The sequence below is a fragment of the Diabrotica undecimpunctata genome, chromosome 10, assembly GCF_040954645.1.
Source record: "Diabrotica undecimpunctata isolate CICGRU chromosome 10, icDiaUnde3, whole genome shotgun sequence".
Lineage (NCBI taxonomy): Eukaryota > Metazoa > Arthropoda > Insecta > Coleoptera > Chrysomelidae > Diabrotica > Diabrotica undecimpunctata.
In genome coordinates, this window is record NC_092812.1 from 2,012,606 (window position 1) to 2,029,494 (window position 16,889).

General features: G+C 30.8%; 1 protein-coding gene and 1 long non-coding RNA gene across 3 annotated transcripts in view; one reads left to right on the top strand and one right to left on the bottom strand.

Moving 5' to 3' along the window:
• Apoltp (Apolipoprotein lipid transfer particle) overlaps positions 1 to 16,889 on the top strand; it is a 1,459,665-nt gene that overhangs the window by 249,348 nt on the left and 1,193,428 nt on the right. The gene's annotated exons all lie outside the window — the stretch shown is intronic.
• LOC140452333 (uncharacterized) lies at positions 238 to 15,072 on the bottom strand. The gene is made up of 3 exons (XR_011952171.1): positions 14,832 to 15,072; positions 14,116 to 14,222; positions 238 to 921 (listed from the first exon to the last, which is right to left on the bottom strand). It is a non-coding gene; the product is annotated as an uncharacterized lncRNA (long non-coding RNA).

Below are 16,889 nucleotides of genomic sequence, written 5' to 3' on the forward strand. Positions count from 1 at the left end.
AAAAACATATAGTAGGCTGGTTCGTGCCGTTTATATTGTTATTACATGTTTGACAAAATACGATATCACATGACTCATCACACTGTTGATTTAAGAAGCTATCTATCAACCATATATCCAGATCAGCTATTAGATCATGGGTGTCAATTAACCAATATTCTTCATCAGCCATAACGTTGCTAAAATAAAGAAAACTAATAAAAACACAATGTATTAAAAGCCGATATATATATTGTTATCCACTTACAAGATGTAGCAAAAGCGATACAATTACAAGATGTAGTAAAAGCGTAAAGAAATCTAAGCTACAAAACTAATCTACAAGACTATATATCATATGGGCCTAAAAAACTATCAAAAAGACCCTAAAAGCTACAAAAAACTAATCTACAATACTATATCATAACAAAGGCTAAAAAATGAGTAAAGTCTAGAAGAAAGCGTTTAGGGGGAAGCTCGTGGAAACAGGTTCCGATGACGTAAGCGTTTGCTCTCCCTAAACGCTTTTTTGCTGGCTTTAGACATTTTAATCAACAGATAGTTCTGTATGATGTTTTTATCTCTAGCATTTTATATAATATGGGGTAATGGCGATTCGGAACATTCATTACCCCAACATTCATCATCATCAGACATGCCTGTGTATGAAGAATGTTGGGATAATGAATAATTATTACAACTATTCTCCAGGGTAAAGGTATCCTTACTCTCCAAGATAGAGGTATCTCTACTCACCAGTGTAGAGGTATCTCTACTCTCGGTTGTTAATAATTGTTGGGGCGATGAGTCATCGTCCACCCGCCACTCATTTTTATGAATGTACATGTACCGCCTCTTTATGTACCGTAGGGATGATACACACCACTCGTCCCAACATTCGTCGCCCCTGAGCTGCGAAGTCTGAGGTTCATGAGCCATGATCTACAACAATACAACTCATTACATATACTATACAAAAATCCATAGGTGATAAAATCGACAATTATTGACTAACCACAAATACTAATATCCCCAAGGTAATGTATCAATAATACCATCGTGTTCCGGTAATATACGCTGCTTCGTATAATTCACACAAAAAGTCTTAGATACTCTTTGTTTAGTAATAATGTCTTTGGTGAGAGTATTTCTACATATTTGGTCATAGTATAAAACCCTTTTATGAGTACTATTGTGAATTGCCTCGCTAATAGTGGCCGAGTTCAACAATAAGGAATTCTCATTGTTTAAAGTGAAACCCTTAATTTTCATCACTTCTCGACCCTTGTTAGTTCGAAAAAAGTAGGTTTTAGGTGCTGACGATAAACAATCGATAATATATTTATCATTATCAAGTTCGTCACTCCATTCGCCTAGTAAAGAGCCTGTAGGAACAGTATTATATACACTTTTATCGACATAGACAATGCTATAAGTATCAAAATATACTGTATCTACCCCTAATTTATCAATCATGTCGTACAGGCGTAACCGTGCGTGTGACGTTGTAAAAGCAGCGATATATATTAGTACTAGTCGATAAGTTCCGGAATTGTTCCTTAACAGAATATGTAACCTGTACCATATTGTCATCAAAAAATATGCAATTAGTAATATTAATCTTATCATCCGTCGGTATATCGAACCATCGTTTACAATCAGTAATATATTCTGTTTGTGATAGGTCCTGACGCTGACCAAATTTCCCCCACAGGGTGTTCAGGCATAGTTTTGCAACATTCCTGATATCTGGGTTGACTTAGAGTTTTGTAGCATCTAACTCAATACCCATCTGCTCGTTAATGGCTTGAATATAAAGCTGATCGTTATCATATATATATATATATATATATATATATATATATATATATATATATATATATATATATATATATATATATATATATTGTTATGATGTGTTTTTTGTTTGAATGATGAGCAATGAGTATTTTTAATAATATAATATATAGGGTTTTTATCGCGGTTCTCAAAGAATTAGCTTGTAAGTACTTTTTTAAATTATCTTTATTATAACTATTATGAAACACACATATATATCTAACCTAGCCAATGTAAATTTAAAATAAACTATCTTTAAATTGATACTCTTATAAAACTAATTAAATTATATAGACAATGTTAAATTTAAACAAACTATCTTCAAAATTGAAATTGTTATAACACTAACTAAATTATATTAACAAAATTTTGTACCTTTCTTTCACTGAATGCCTAAATGAACTGTTTTCCACTATATAGATTCTAATCACCACTGAATGTCTTCGTACTTCGGTTATCCTTGTTTTTGTGAAATTACTTTTTCCAATTATCAGCTTCTACCAATTTAAGATATAGTTTTCTTCACCAGCATTTATACACCACCAACAAACAGCATTTATATTTATTCTTTTCAATATACCAATATCCAATTATTATAAGTTGATTTATACTAATCTCCAACCATAATATAATTTAATTTCTTCCAATATACTTTTTTTAATCTTCAATAATTATTTGTGTATAATTATAAATATGCATTAAATTATATGCATAATTTTTAATCTTCATTTAACTCACTATATTAAACAATTTGACTATTTGTACCTGATTCACTGACTCCAACTAACTTTATATTTCTTACTAAACTTTTCTGACTGACTTCTTGAAAATTCTGAACAATTTACTTCACTATTCACTAACTAAATGTGTCTAGGTACTAACTTTCATAATAAACTGGCCTGACTTCTGACTAAAAACTTCTAAAACTGCCATCTTGAATCCAAATCACGGGTATTTATATCTTTTGGATATTCCAGAACCATCTGGTAAGAGATCATGTTCCAATTTGTTCTATTAACTTCTATATAGATGTTCTCGAAAAAAATATTTTTTCGATCCACCGCCATAATCATTATATCGAGAATGTTCGACTGTAAAAAATGGTCATCTCCGCTGATCCAGAGAATTCCATTCTTTTCTATTAATAATTTTGTTTACATTTAGGCTTTTCAGATCAGAATAAACATTCAAATTAGTAACTAACACTCTAATTTAATAAAATACACATTTCAAACAATATAACCCCACTTATATTCGTAAAATTCTTAAAATGACACTTAGGAATGGAGGGTATAGTGTGTTGCCTAGTCACATGGCTCACTTAAAAATATCTACAAAATCATAACTACTAAAATACAACTTTTTACAATTATTATATGCTAATTTCTTAAAATGCCCTCACATAAATAATTTTTATAAAATTCTCTAGTATATAACTTATTTAAAACAACCAAATATCTAATATTATGTAGTATATAACTTATAAATTATTTTCTATAAACCCTAATCGTATCAATACCCCAAAATAATATTTAAAATAAATAATTTACTTATTATTTCTTTAAATATTAATTTTCTCATACCTTATTAAATTTAATAAATCAATTTTTTTTTTATTTAAAATGTGTTAAATACATTCCTGTTCGCTGTCTATGTCAAAACAGAGAACAACGGAGCACAGTTCGGCTATTCTATGGTCAAACTGTCATGTCAAATGGAGCAATGGATGCGATATCAGAGAATAAAATATAACCTTAATTAAAATATAATCGATATGGTGTTCTGTTTATTTATAGACAAAATCCAGGAATTATTTCCATTCAAAATAACTTTCATCAATATAAATTGGTAAGTTTTTTCACTTTATTATATTAGAAAGACATTTTTATAGCAATTATAGTATCAATTTTGTGTCTAACCCCAAATTATGATTTTTAGGGTACAAATTAATTTCCATATATACAAAATTCAACAAGTATAATGTCAAATTGATTCAAAATAATGAAATCTACCATCTACCTATGAAATGGATCTATCAGTAAGTTATTAGTGTTATTATATTTGTGTTAAAGGTATAGAAAATATTATTCAATCTCTTCATGATATTGAAAAATGTCGTTGATATGAAATATGCCTCTTAGTCTGTTCTCTGCATCTATTAACACATAACTATTTAGTCCATTCTGATTTTCAATTGTATATGGACCTTCAAACATTGGTTGTAATTTCTTACAACGGTTTTCTTTAACATTACTTTTTCTAAGTGAACGAATTAACACTAGGTCTCCTTTTTGAAATGTGATTGGTTTTTTTATATTTCGATTTTGTCTTCTGATATATTTTTCAGCTTTCCTCCTAATTCGGTTATTCACTTTCTGCATTACTTGTTCTAACATATCCTGATTATATTCACTAATCCACTTTCTGTTTCCTATATGGCCAAACATTAAATATTCTGGTACTTCCTCTGTATTCAAATTATGTGTATTATTTAAAAAATACTCTACTTGTGGTATATGTTGCTGCCAAGTTTCGTGTTGATTTTGGCACAGTATCCTTAAATATTTTATAACTTCTTTAATATATCTTTCTGCAGGATTTGCCTGAGGATGTCTGATACTTGTAAAATGAATGTTGATTCCCTTTTTCTCACAAAATGTCCGAAATTTTTGGTTGTTAAAATATGTAGCATTATCTATTATGCAATTTCTAAATGGTCCTATTTCTTCGAAAAATTGATTAATATATAATTTTAATGTTTTAACATTTGTTCTAGAGCAGGGATATAGTTTAATAAATTTTGTATATAAATCAACTATCACTAGTATATGCTTTTTTTCTGTTGGACTGAGAACTAAATTTGAAATAAAATCCATGGAAACTGTATTGAGTTTTTCATATACAACATTAGATTTATATGTGTTCTGGTTTTTGAAATTCTTTTCTTTGTTTAGTTGACATATTGGGCATTGGGTAGTAATTTCCTTTGCTATACTTATGTCATTCTTTGCAAAATAATTGTTCCTAAATAGCATCCATAGCTTTCTTGAACCAATATGCATATAATTGTTATGTAAATTTTTCAATATTTTCTTTGCTAAAGTTCTAGTTATTACATATACTTCTATGCCATTTATTATTTTATAATAAACTCCATCTTTCCTAAGGACTTTTTGTTTTTCACTCAAATTGATCTGATCTCTTATAATTTCTTCTTTAGAATATAATCCAGTACTTTCTACTAATTGATTTAATCCAATTTTTATTGTTCGCTGCCCTTTTTGTGGTGTATTTTCTAACCTTGATAAAGCATCTGCCACTATATTGGATTTTCCAGAAATGTATTTGATTTCAAAGCAGTATTCACTAAGTATTAGACTCCACCGATGTATTCTACTGTTTCCATATTTGTTATTTAATATAGACGTTAAAGCTTGGTGATCTGTTTCTATTGTAAATTCATTACCCAACAAATAAAATCTTAATTTTGTGACACAGTGTATTATACTTGCTAGTTCTAATTCTGAAACTGAGTAACCCTTTTCATGTGGCTTTGTAATTCTTGAAATGAATTGTATTGGGTATTCGACCCCATCATGTATTTGTAATAATACCCCTGATAATCTCTCTATTGATGCATCTGTTCTTAATATGAATGGCTGTGTGTAGTCAGGATAGTATATTTTCAAATTTGACAGAAAAATGTTTTTAATTTCTTGGAATGCTAGTTCTCTTCTCTGATCCCATCTCCATTTTACACCTTTTCTCAGTAGTTCAAGTAATGGAATTTCTTTTATACTTAGATCTGGTATCATCCTTTTATAATAATTAATTATTCCAATAAATCCTCTTAAAGTTCTTAAATTGTGTGGTGTTTTATATTCCTGAATGACTTGTGTCCGTTCTGGATCCATTTCGATTCCCTTAGTGTTAAGTTTATAACCTAGATATATGACTTCTTTTTGAAAAAATGTACATTTTTCTTGATGTATTTTTAGTCCAACTTTGTCTAATCTATTTATTATAATTTTTAGGTGTTTCTCATGATCTTCAGCCGTTTTAGAAAAAATTAATATATCATCAATGTAGTGAATTACAAAATGTTCATATTGATCCAAAATATCATGAAGACATCTACATAGAGCACTGCAAGATGATTGAAGTCCAAATGGTACTATTTTGAATTGATATACTACTCCATATATCTGAAATCCTGTATACTGTCTACTTTTTCTTTCTAGAGGTATTAACCAAAAGCTATGCTGTAAATCAATTTTAGTGAAAAATGACATTCCTGTAATTCTTCCTAATATTCCATCTATACTCATTGGTGCTTCAAATTGCTTTTCAGTAATCTTGTTCTTATTCCTTGCATCCAAACATAACCTGATTTCACCTGATCTTTTTCGTACTACTACTATGGGGTTAATAAAACGTGTGTCTGCTTTCTCAATGATCCCATCTTCTAACATATTATTAATTGTTTTGTTTACTTCTTCTCTGTATTTATATGGTATTGGGTATGATTTTGTTTTAAAATCTTTTTCTTCTTTAACTTTTATACTATGGATATAATTTTGTGCAATTCTATTTTCTTTATTGACAAGTCCCTTGTGTTGCTGCAATATGGAAATGACTATTGATTTATATTCTTCAGGGCAATTTAAAACTTTCATTATATCTTCTTCTTTACAAATAAAATTATTCTTCATTATGTACTCATTATTCCTTGCTTCCAATTTTACGCACTCCGCCTCGTAGGCATCCATCTGCTTAAAATTTCCATTCCTTAAATATTCACTACAATAATTATTCTTTACATTCTTCTGGGACATTTCCCTATCATCAAAATACATTTCTTCTTCATAAACATCATTATTTTCTTTTAATAATATCCTATCAACTCTTATTCCTTCTTCTACCTCATCTTTCTGCATAAATTTAATTATTTGCCCTTCCAAAGTTACCATTTTTTTTTCAAAATCTATCTTTACTTTCTTCTTTTCCAATTCATCATTTCCCATTAATATATCAACACATAAATCCTTGACAATAAATCCTTGCATATTAATTTCTTTATTAAGAATATTAATTTTAAAATTGGCTAGTTTATCAATTTCACCCAACTTCTTATTATTTGCACCAACAATTTTAATTTTTGGAATCTTTATTATATCTGATAATTTTAATGTATTAAAAATAAAATTCTCCGAGACTAAAGTACTTTCTGAACCAGTATCTATCATAATCTTAATCATTTTATTTTTGGCCAAAGCATTTATATAAATTAAATTAATAGATTCAATAATTTTATCTTCATCTAAAGAAATAAATTCAGAAGGTTTTTCATAATAGCAATGGCCTAACTTGTAATTCAGAAAGTTTACTGCACAAAATTTTGATTATTAGAATTGTCAGATTGTATCTGACCACTTGAATCTGATGTCCTATGTCTTTCCCTACTATGACTTCTACTCACATTCTCCTGCCTTGTACTACTTCGTTCCCTGCCTTCGCAGCTTCTATTCCTTCGAACACAATTTACCTGTCTGTTATAGTTAGGTCGCTCTGTATTTTTTCTATTATTAATATCTTGTCTATTATTATTAGTACTGTTATTAAAATGTTGTCTATTATAATTAGTATTATTATTAAAATTTTGTCTATTACAACTAGTATTATTATTAAAGTTCTGTCTATTTGGATTAGTGTTAGTATTATTAAAATTTTGTAAATTATCACCATACCTAGTATTATTGTTATATGATTTTCTATATTGTTGATTATCATTTTTATTATATTGAAAGTTATTGTTGTTTTTTCTGTTGTTATTATTACTTGTCATATTGCCTCTTTGTATTCTTTGAATAAAATTAATAAAACTATCTATTGTTTGAATATTTTGTACAGTTACGGTTTGCACAACATCAGCATCAAAATGTCTAGATACATTTAAGACTGTTTTATCCTCTCTAAGTGGTGGTTCTAAATATTTTGCAACTGTTATCAATTTCAATGCATAATCTACCATATTTGATTTTAAATTTTGATTATACTTTCCAAAATATAGAATTTCTCTAAACTTGGCTTGCTCTAATTCACCCCAATAATAATTTAAAAATTTATTTTCAAATGTTTGAAAATTATCTAAATAATTCTCAATACTAGCAAACCAAGTTGCTGCATTGTCATTTAATGTCATTCTAATATAATCTTTAATATCATTAATATTATTCACAAATCTTAATTTATGTTTTAAACTATTTATGTATACTCTAAGATGCAAATTTTTTATATTACCAGAGAATTTAATCCCAGTCTCATTTGTTAAATTTAAGTAAGGTCTCCCTATGTCTCTTATTTGTGAAATATCATCTATTCTCTGTTCCACATTTCTTATTTGATTACAATTTATTTGGATATTTTGTTGTATATCGTCTAATTTTTCTTCTGTGTTTCTCCTGTCTTCGTTAATTTTTACTTCTAAGTTACATTTTTGCAACTCTATTTTCTGTTCTATTTCTATCTTATTATCTTGAATAATCCTCTTTACTTCTGTCCTCTCATTGTCTATCCTTTTCTTGTAGTCATTCCGTATACTTTTTATTTCATTTGCTACTTTTTTCTCTGCAGTTTCAAGTTTTTTATCCATTTGTTTTTCTATTTGCTTTACAATTTTATTATTATTATCTTCTATTTTCTTTTCTAATTTTCTATAATTCTCTTCCAATTTCTGTTCCATTTTTTTCATGTCCTCTTTGACTTCTTTTGAATTCTCTTCCATTTTTTTCGTATTCTCTTCCATTTTCTGTTCTATTTTTTTTATGTCTTCTTTGACTTCTTTTGAATTCTCTTCCATTTTTTTCGTATTCTCTTCCATTTTTTTCGTATTCTCTTCCATTGTCTTGTTCATCTGCATCATTAATGACATCAAAGCTGCCATATTGACATTTTCCTCTCTTTCTGGATTCATTTCTGCAGTATCTTGTGGAACTTGAACTAAACTCTCCTCTTGTATAGGTTGTGTTTCTACTTCCACATCTTCTTCATTCTTTTTGCTTCTTGTACCTTTCTTTCCTTGAGACATTTTGAGACTTTACTTGTTCAAATATAATTAAAATTAAAATCTATAATTTTTTTTTTTTCTAATGAAAATTAATTTAATTATATGAGAGCACTTATCTTTCCAAACTAATTCTTTTAAATAGAGAGCCCCACGTTGGGCGCCAAATTGTTATGATGTGTTTTTTGTTTGAATGATGAGCAATGAGTATTTTTAATAATATAATATATAGGGTTTTTATCGCGGTTCTCAAAGAATTAGCTTGTAAGTACTTTTTTAAATTATCTTTATTATAACTATTATGAAACACACATATATATCTAACCTAGCCAATGTAAATTTAAAATAAACTATCTTTAAATTGATACTCTTATAAAACTAATTAAATTATATAGACAATGTTAAATTTAAACAAACTATCTTCAAAATTGAAATTGTTATAACACTAACTAAATTATATTAACAAAATTTTGTACCTTTCTTTCACTGAATGCCTAAATGAACTGTTTTCCACTATATAGATTCTAATCACCACTGAATGTCTTCGTACTTCGGTTATCCTTGTTTTTGTGAAATTACTTTTTCCAATTATCAGCTTCTACCAATTTAAGATATAGTTTTCTTCACCAGCATTTATACACCACCAACAAACAGCATTTATATTTATTCTTTTCAATATACCAATATCCAATTATTATAAGTTGATTTATACTAATCTCCAACCATAATATAATTTAATTTCTTCCAATATACTTTTTTTAATCTTCAATAATTATTTGTGTATAATTATAAATATGCATTAAATTATATGCATAATTTTTAATCTTCATTTAACTCACTATATTAAACAATTTGACTATTTGTACCTGATTCACTGACTCCAACTAACTTTATATTTCTTACTAAACTTTTCTGACTGACTTCTTGAAAATTCTGAACAATTTACTTCACTATTCACTAACTAAATGTGTCTAGGTACTAACTTTCATAATAAACTGGCCTGACTTCTGACTAAAAACTTCTAAAACTGCCATCTTGAATCCAAATCACGGGTATTTATATCTTTTGGATATTCCAGAACCATCTGGTAAGAGATCATGTTCCAATTTGTTCTATTAACTTCTATATAGATGTTCTCGAAAAAAATATTTTTTCGATCCACCGCCATAATCATTATATCGAGAATGTTCGACTGTAAACAATGGTCATCTCCGCTGATCCAGAGAATTCCATTCTTTTCTATTAATAATTTTGTTTACATTTAGGCTTTTCAGATCAGAATAAACATTCAAATTAGTAACTAACACTCTAATTTAATAAAATACACATTTCAAACAATATAACCCCACTTATATTCGTAAAATTCTTAAAATGACACTTAGGAATGGAGGGTATAGTGTGTTGCCTAGTCACATGGCTCACTTAAAAATATCTACAAAATCATAACTACTAAAATACAACTTTTTACAATTATTATATGCTAATTTCTTAAAATGCCCTCACATAAATAATTTTTATAAAATTCTCTAGTATATAACTTATTTAAAACAACCAAATATCTAATATTATGTAGTATATAACTTATAAATTATTTTCTATAAACCCTAATCGTATCAATATATATATATATATATATATATATATATATATATATATATATATATATATATATATATATATATATATATATATAGAGGTGTGGCTTCCAATTTTATTTTCATAAAATTTGTTATATAACTTTTAAACAAGTAACAAGATGTCTGTTCAAAGTGATGTACCTCAAAAATATCGATTACAATGTATCCTTTCTCTAAGGCTTGCTTCATCTCGATCGTTGTCCAAACCCCTGAAAACATTCTTTCTCTATCGGTGTGAGTGCACATTGGAGGCATGGTTTCTGCACATAGTTTACAGAGGGGAAATGATAATTTACCACCCCGTAGAGGTTGTACAGGATGATACAAATGTCTTGGTGGTAGTACGGTACAATGAATGAATCCAAACCATAAGGAGTCATAAGTACTAGGCTTGTATATTTTAATAGGATGACCCACAGGATAAGTGTCGTAGTATTGGACAGTGGGGTAAAGAGAGACAACATCTATATACCTAAGTTTTCTGCCTAATACCTGTAATTTTGTAGCATTAGTTCTACTACCATAAAAACTATCACGTGGTTGTAGAGGCTTCACCATTTGTTCAACCTTTTTGTAGTCTACGGAATTGATCTAATCTAGTTCCCACATCTCCACCAGATTGTACCCGGAATCCCGTATCTTTTGCAATCGTCCTAGCGTTTTCTCATAGGATCCTGGACACATATTTAAAAAGCGTGGAAAACGGAAAGTCTACCTTGGACAGTGGAGTCCTGTGGTGGACATTTAAGTCAACCTTGGACGAAAATTCAATACAAATTAAATGGGTCAATTCTCTGTTAGACATGATAAAGTCTAGCTTGGACTGAGCTATTCTAAATAAAATTCCAATGATGACCACATTCAAAAAGGGTTTTTTGTTATGAAATAAAATACCAAAGTGTTACGATAATAGATCTAACAATTTTAAAATAGTCTCTGTTTGCAGTTCGGCCTTTTTATTTAAACCTAAATTCATTAGTTCAGCAATTATGTTACGTTTTTTAACCATTTTTTCTTTGTATGATTTTCGTATCGCCATCCCACGTTCAGTTGTGTAAAATTTTCTTCTCTTTTCATTGGCTTCATCTTTGTTTCTAATACCTTTCTCACCTCTTTCACACTTGCAGGTTGATTTTACGTGTAGTTCATGCTCTGACGTATACTTTTCTAAATTGTTAACGCCTCTGCTAGATAGGGTAGAAATTTCATTACGTATACCTGCACAGAACTTTCCTCTCGAATGCAACCATTCTGATTTAAATACTCTTGTCTCGTAATGGGAGTGAGGTTTACCCAAAAGTCCATCACCATCTCGAAAAAGGGGTTTGTGACCATCAGCACAGGCAATGTATCTCAAAACACCAACACAATGACCCAAACAAATAATTTTTCTAAATGTAGTTTTTGGATGTAGTCTTTTCCCTGCGCGTTGTATTTTCTTCTTGTAAGCCAACATTGTAGATCCACCTGAAAAGTGAATTAATGCATGGAGGTTTTCGTGTGCAGTACTTTCGTCGTCTGCTACTAAATGACATCGGCAAATGGAATACCATTTTACAATAGGAGCACATACTAGAAGAGAAAAGTCACTGTGATTTAAGAGTAAATGATACCATTCCCTTGGAGACTCTTCGTAATCCGTTGTCATATCCTCTGGCGAAAGAGCATTAATTTCGTTGACACTTAAAAGAGCCAGATAGTAACTTTTTGACAAAATAGACATATTTTAACTGAATGCTTAAGAACAAAGAACTGAACGTTCAAAACTGTCTCACTAGACTAAAAGAGTCCTTACGAAGTCGTTAAATTTACCTGCCACTACAGCTTCCCCCACCCTAATTGATTATTTCACGCGTGCGCTATTAACACGGTCAAAGTGTGCCTTACGATGGTTAAGTATGGATGTATTAGGTTAGGTGGCGTCACGTCACGTCACGTCAAGAAGTCGCGTTTTAACGTCAAAACGTCACACGTCACGTTAAGACGTCACTTTTGACGTTAAAACATGACTACTTGACGTGACGTGACTTGTGACGTTTTGACGTCACTGCGATGTGTCGAGTCGCTTTTCAGACACCACCTAACCTCATACATTAACCATCGTAAGGCACATTTTGACCGTGTTAATAGCGCATGCGTGAAATAATCAAGTAGGGTGGGGAAAGCTATAGTAGCAGGTAAATTTAACGACTTCGTAAGGACTCTTTTAGTCTAGTGAGACAGTTTTGAGAGTTCAGTTCTTTGTTCTTAAGCATTTAGTTAAAATATGTCTATTTTGTCAAAAAGTGACTATCTGGCTCTTTTAAGTGGCAGAGGATATCGCAAAGGATTACGAAGAGTCACCAAGAAAATGGTATCAATTACTCTTAAATGAGAATGACTTTTCTCTTCTAGTATGTGCTCCTAATGTAAAATGGTATTCCATTTGCCGATGTCATTTAGTAGCAGACGACGAAAGTACTGCACACGAACACCTCTATCCATTAATTCACTTTATAGGTGGATCTACAATGTTGGCTTACAAGAAGAAAATACAACGTGCAGGGAAAAGACTACATCCAAAAACTACATTTAGAAAAATTGTTTGTTTGGATCATTGTGTTGGTGTTTTGAGATACACTGCCTGTGCTGATGGTCACAAACCCCTTCTTCGAGATGGTGATGGACTTTTGGGTAAACGTCACTCCCATTACGAGAGAAGGGTATTTAAATCAGAATGATTGCATTCGAGAGGAAAGTTCTGTGCAGGTATACGTAATGAAATTTCTACCCTAGCGAGCAGAGGCGTGAAATTTCTACCCTACATCAGAGCATGAACTACACGTAAACTCAACCTGCAAGTGTGAAAGAGGTGAGGAAGGTATTAGAAACACAGATGAAGCCAATGAAAAGAGAAGAAAATTTTACAAAACTGAACGTGGGATGGCGATACAAAAATCATACAAAGAAAAAATGGTTAAAAAACGTAACATAATTGCTGAACTAATGAATTTATGTTTAAATAAAAAGGCCGAACTGCAAAGAGAAACTATTTTAAAATTGTTAGATCTATTATAATTTTTTAATAAACAATACGTAACATTTTGGTATTTTATTCCATAACAAAAAAACCCTTTTTGAATGTGGTCATCATTGGAATTTTATTTAGAATAGCTCAGTCCAAGCTAGACTTTATCATGTCTAACAGAGAATTGACCCATTTAATTTGTATTGAATTTTCGTCCAAGGTTGACTTAAATGTCCACCACAGGACTCCACTCTCCAAGGTAGACTTTCCGTTTTCCATGCTTTTTAAATGTGTGTACAGGATGTGTCTTTAGTTTTTTCCCTTACCTCGTATATTAATCAGGTTAGTCGATCGTTAAAGATCGGCGATCGTCGAAAAACAGGAAATCGTTATCTAACCGGCAAAAATGATAAATTATTTATTGCTGTCGTCCGCATATGTACAAATTTACGATCTCTGATGCTCAAATAAAAATTACTAGGAAATATTCTGTCTAACGAAACAACATCCCGAAATCTTTGTAACCAATATTTTAATGTCTATCCTTTTTTTAATTAGCGCTGTATAAAGCGGAAAATTTACAAACTTACCGTTATTTATTTTAGTGGTTCCTCGTCGTTTGTCATTGTCGTGTTGCTTTTCCAAATAATGTTTTACAGAGGGCTCTGGTACAGATTCATCTCACATGTCTCACCTTCTAAAATTATACATTTTTATTACTCATTTTGAAATTACTGCTTGTACTATTTACTATTATTGTAAGCATTTTACTACATAATCACTTTTATTTTTAAAAAATACATCGCCTTTGTACCACACTAGCATCTGGACATTTTTTTTTAAAACTGTTTAAGAACTTTTTTCATGATTGTTAAAAAGAGACATATTAAGTAGCATATTTAACGAACTCAAATAGCAGCCTCTTAGCTTAGTATCTGTATATACTTCATTTATTTTAACACCTTGTTTACAACACCCGTCCTAAGCTGCTGGTTTTGAGTTAACTGGTTGACCCTGAATAAGACTTTTTATGACGGTTATCGGTATACTATTCTGTAAGAAAAAAAAAACAGAACTGTTTTAATTGCTCAATTACTTGACCATTTTTTCGAGATTTTTGACGGCGTGGATGCCATTATGTACATGTCTCTTCAAACTACGCTTTTCTACGGAATAAAATACAATGTGGTAACGTTTTTTAACTTTCCTGCTTTTTTTTCCAAATATTGTTTAGTAGACAAACGATGCATTTTTATTACCTACCCTATTTACCTACTACATATCACTATTGCACGAAATTACTTACCATTGTTTCTTCGTGTTAGGCTCCTACTTTTTACTGCCGTGGTTCCATGTAAACATTTAACTATATAAGCACTAAATACTGTATTTTTGCACATTTTTCCTATATTTTACACTAAATAATTAATTACCACCATGTTTTGTTTGAAAGACAGATGCTAACTACCAACAAATAGACAGATCACGCTTGTGCGGTTTTCGATATCTTAGTTTGCTCAAATAAACGCGATAAAATACACACAACGCAAAAGTCTAGGGATATTTTTATAAATAGACGTATTTTGTTTATCTGTAATTAACTTAAAAAAAGTAATACAAAATTTGTAGTTTAAATTGTTGTTTATTATATCAAAAACCATAAATTGCAAAAAAAACAGAAAATTGGAGCAAAAAAAATATATTGCAAATCACCCATGTTTCACATACCACCATAAAATGTCAAAAATACGAAATATAAACTTAAAATAAAGTATGACCACCACGTTGGTTTATCACAGCTCTACATCTACTGTTCATGATCCGAATCAAATTGTTAATGTCTGCTTGAGGTAGTTGTGTCTATTGATCTCTCAGAAGCTCTTTTAATTGAAACTCATTGTAGATATTTCCCATATATGGAGTAATTCTTCGTTGGAGCATGTCCCATACATGCTCAATGTGATTCGAGTCCGGTGATTGTGCTGGCCACGGCAATATATCAATACCCTCGTTATCCAACCCGTTTGTTACAATATGCGCAACATGTGGTCGAGCGTTATCATGCATAAAGTAAAAATTTCCTCCAACAGCAGCAGCCAACGGGCGCAAAACAGGTTCAATAATAGTGTCCAAATATTGCTGACTTGTGAGAAAGCCACGTGGGAAAATGAGGTCAGTTCTTTCGTCAATCATGATTCCGCCACATACCATTAATGTACCGCCTCTGTATATATATACTTCTTGAAGATATCGTAATCGTTCTCCATTTCCGGGTCGTCTCCAAACTCTTGTCCGACGAGAATCTGGATGAAATCCATATCTAGACTCGTCACTAAACAAAACTCTGGCCCAGTCATTGTCAGTCCAATTCTGAAACTCTTGACACCAGGTTAATCTTGCAGCGCGATTGCCTCTAGATAGAGGTAGACATCTCAGTGATCGCTGACTATGAAGATTGGCTTTATGGAGATGATTCCTCACAGTACTGCTGCTAATTGTTACATTATGTGCAAGCTGTAATTCATTAACCAGCTCGGGTGTTGTGATTGTTGGCTGCCTTCTGGCATTTAAAATTAAATATCGGTCTTGAGCGACGGTTGTAGAGCAACCACATCCTAGATGTTGCTCGGCTGGACTCCCAGTGTCTCTAAACTGACGCCACAAACGACTTACGACACTTTGGGAGACACCCAGCTGGTCAGCAACTTGATTTTGTCGGATACCAGCTTGAAGGAGGCCCACGGCTCTATTCATCTCGTCTAACGTTAAATCGTCGTTGCATGGTTAATCGTCGTTGCATGGTAAAAAGACAATATTTTTAACTCACCTATTAAGAAAAAATGGTATAAAGTGACTAAAATTAAAAATAAACAAAACATAAAAATGTCGATTTTCTTTGTCCCTTAAAAAAAACATGCTAAAACACGTATTTCTATGTTAGTTTTACAATTTTTTTTTTGATAAGAAGTGTCTGTACCAACAATTATAGTACAAGCAAATGTATATGGTCATGAAATTTCTGTCATTGATATTGTCAAATTATTAAAATATCCTTTTGCGTTCTGTGTATATTATTTTAACATATTTATTTTTCAGATTTTGGGTGAATACGGTAATTCGTTTATGCGCTATGGTACTTCGAGTTTGCGGTTTTTCATATTCAACAGCCAAGTTTTTATAAAATTATGTTTTAAATATACATATCGACAACCTTGACGTTTATTGTAGAACAAGGTATATCGGAATTTTTTCGTAAATTACACACCGACGCTAATACAAATTATACACACAGATTTTGATACCTACGTCTTGTTTGCTTTTTTTTATATAGATTACTGTTAACAGATTTTAAGCGGCTATGTGG